The following is a 3,901-nucleotide window of genomic DNA, read 5'->3' as shown; positions in this document are numbered from 1 at the left end:
TCTAAATGTCCCAGGGGCAACTCCCGTGGAAATGGTGGAGTTGGTACTTAGTGCTGCACTCCTCTCAGCATGGCAGCGTGGGTTTACTGTTCACCATAGCGGCCCCTACAGGATGCAGAATGTAACCATGGTTCCCTGACTAGGGAATGAGACACAGCTCCCTGCCATGCTTTGGATGCAAGCTTCAGACGAAGAAGTGAATGACGTGTTACCTCAGAGGCTGTAGCCGGCCAACAAGTTAGTGTTTTGTAAATGTATGCGATGAGGTGTTCCCCATAGCAGCCCCTAGAGGACGCAGTGTTTTGTTCCCTACTCAGCAAACCATGGTTACATCCGTAACCTGAGACGTTTAATCGTGAGGATGTTTTATTAATCTGTCCATTCTATTGAGTTTCAAAGATTTAGCTAAAACTTGCAGGTTTAATTTATTTGTTTCTTGTTTTAGGCTAATTAGGCCTAACAAAAATGCATGTTGTTTTATTAAAGGAATTGTTTCATATAAATTAAAATATAGGCCTAATATATGAAAATATTAATATTCTGCATATTTATCCATGTAGCCTAGCTCACTAAAATAGGCTATCACTTTTAATGCTCCGATGCAAAGTAAACCACAATATCATTTGAATATTATAACACATAATTCATATAATATAAATAATACTGCATACCTATTAAATGTGTCAAATCTAAAATATGTTTTAATGCCATGTAGCTTAGAGAAAATATAAGCACAGGCTCCGGCAGAGGCTTGACATTTATCCTGCTTGAATTTGTTCTAAGAAATGCACATAACTTCATAAGTACCAAACTTTAATCTGTGAATAAATATTAAATATTTTAACTACAGCGTTTTTCTTTCATTTTCACTGACTGCAGCCGTCAAATGTAACACATCAGCAAGGCAAAACTGCATCTTTTTGCAAAAATGTGCTTTGATGTGCTTGTTTGATAACTTGTGGTTAAAGCGCCACTCAGCGGTCAAAAGCTGCAAATTCACTTTGCAAACGCCTGCTAATCTGCTAATTTGATTATGGTGGCGGAGCCATAAACGGGGACGCAGTCATGTGTGAATAGGGAGTGCAGAAGAGTGCTCAGTATGCAGCCCTGTGTAACACTGGTGTACATGGTGATGATGGAGGAGGAGAGGTTATCTAAATTAACAGGCTGAGGTCTGTTAGTCAGAAAATCTACAATCCAGTTGCAGATGGATGTGTTGATTCCAAGATGGCTGAGATTGGAGATCAGCTTGGTGGGGATTACAGTATTAAATCCAGAACTGAAATCAATAAACTGCATTCTCAGAAGTGTATTTTGACTTTCCAGGTGGGTGAGGGTAAAGTGAAGTACCATAGAGATGGTGTCCTCTGTTGACCTATTGCGGCGATAGGCAAATTGGAATGGGTCTAGTGTAGCTGTATCAAGGAGTCAGACACGTTATAATCGATAATGGTCAAACAGGCAGAGATCAGAAAACAGCTTCAGGTATGTTAGGGGATATCCAAAATCAGAAAAAGTAACAAGCAGAGATCAGAAGGGGAAGGAACAAACACAGGAAAAATGCTCAGAAATGCCAGACAGAACTAAACAAGACTTTGCAATCATTGAGAGTCCAAACACAGTATAAATAGGGGAGTAGTAATAGGGAACACCTGGTGGTGATTAGCCCTAAGCATGGGATTCTGGGAATGGGAGTTGGAAATGGGAATGGAGCCAAAATGCCAAAATGAGCCAAAATGAGTCTTGAGTGGAGTGCCCTCTATTGGAGTTCATGGGCACTCCAGCTGATGACCGTGACAGTAGCAGGGAGACAGGATTTTAAATGGGATGCAACCAGCCTCTCAAAGCACTTGGCAATGATGGGGTCGAGTGCGACAGGATGGAAGCCGTTAAGGACTGAGGCAGTGGAGTGGGTCCGGGTATCGTTCGTTCATTTGTTTTTGCTTTCACATATAAAAAACAAGAAAACGGCTCATATTTCTGTTTTATAGTTTTTTTAGGAAAACTAAAAAACGAAATTATGACTTGATTTTTGGTGTACCCGTTCTTGCACGGAAATCAGAAATACCACTAGATATTCAGATTTTCCCCTGTGGGTGGTGCTAAATCTGATTGGCAGGAAATGCATTCATTATTTTTCAAATTAAGAGTTTACCCACACTGTATTTTTTAGCCTCTACAATTAATAGTCTATAAAATAAATAAATACCAAATTAATAGTCTATATGCATGATATTTGTTACCCAATTATTTGGCTAAACTGACTGAAAAAATCTATTGAAATAGCCTAAATGTAAACACGGTTATCAGACAAAAGGCAGAATGGAGAGAAGGCCCTTCTTAGTGCATTCCTCGCTATATAGGTTTCTTTTGCCTTCCCTTGCCAATATATTTTGCTATCCCCTTTATATCTTCCCGATATAGGCTCATGCTCAGGCCATCCTTAAAAATATTTTGATTTGTTGTCATCAAATAATAGTATTAGAAAATTGGGCAACATTTCCGATCGTTTTTTAATTTGTAATATTTATTTGTACGTTTATTGTATTTCATTTGACTGATCCTATCTTTACTGTGAAGTAAATTACACCCTCATGCTAAGTCATATAATATATATTACACTAGATGTCACCTTGGCTACAGCAGTTTGGAACGAATGCAAATATATATATATATATATATATATATATATATATATATATATATATATATATGAGCAAAACACTATATATTTAGTATTCAATTATTTTAATGATCACAATTAAAGTTTTAATTTTATTTTATTAAACTGAACAAGCGCAACATTCAGCATTCAAATCAAATATTCTAAAAGATGTATTAATCACGTTATTTCAACATAATATCTTGTTATTTCGACATAATATGCATGCGTGCATTTGTTAATCTGGTGACGTGTGCCTTGATTTTTATTAATAACTAGTGTTTTCTGACAGTGTCGACTCGGGCAAAGATGAAGTTGACCAACACCATCTCCGTAGTGAATGCGCCTATAGAGAGAAATGCACATAATGGATTACATACGTAATGCTATGTTCAGAGAGTAGCCTTTTTCTTTTCATTTGAAATATTTAGTTTAAAGACATTTCAAGCTTTGTGTATTTGATGTATTTCTCAAGTCTGTGTGAGGCATACACTGCATTTTGGTTAAGGATGAGATGCGCTCCAGTTCACGTTCAGTGAGACCGCACGGGCGCCTCCATGTCTGTTATATTTGCTCCTTATTCATTAAATCCAGGAAATTGGTTGATGAAAAATTTATTAAAATTAAGATACAATTTATACAAAACGAAACTCACTTTAAAGAAAGGCTTTCTACAAAACTAAACTTAATGAAGTGGTCAAAATCATGTCTGACCCGCGCCATGTCTCAATATATTGCAATCGTGCTGTTCACTTTTCATAAATCAAGATAAATTAAAAAATTATAATAATAACAACATGATAATATTTTAACAAATATGAAACTAAATGTGCTTAGCCTATTTAATGACTACAACAGTATAGTAGGCCTATTTGTACAAATTGCTGCACATTCATTTAATTCTGAATTTTGCCCACACAAGTTGAAAGGCATTTGTTCAAATCAAGTTCACGGATAATTGTGCGTGCATTTATTAATCATTATGATACTAAAATCATAACAAAGTAGGCTGAAAGGCTGCACCCTTATTTAAATTTCATCTTTCATTCCGAAATAGAATAGGCCTAATGAATGAACGAAAAAGTACACAATATGAAACTAAATTGTTTTTAATGACTAGGCTACAACATAAAGGCCTATTAGCTACAGAAAAATTTAATGTCTGAGCGTCTTTCCGGTGAGCATGTGGGGGAGAGAGATATGATTTTCGATCAATCATCGAATATTATTTTGCTTGAT

Source organism: Carassius auratus, unplaced genomic scaffold (assembly GCF_003368295.1).
Source record: "Carassius auratus strain Wakin unplaced genomic scaffold, ASM336829v1 scaf_tig00031378, whole genome shotgun sequence".
Classification (NCBI taxonomy): Eukaryota; Metazoa; Chordata; class Actinopteri; order Cypriniformes; family Cyprinidae; genus Carassius; species Carassius auratus.
This window is presented reverse-complemented; position numbering follows the sequence as displayed.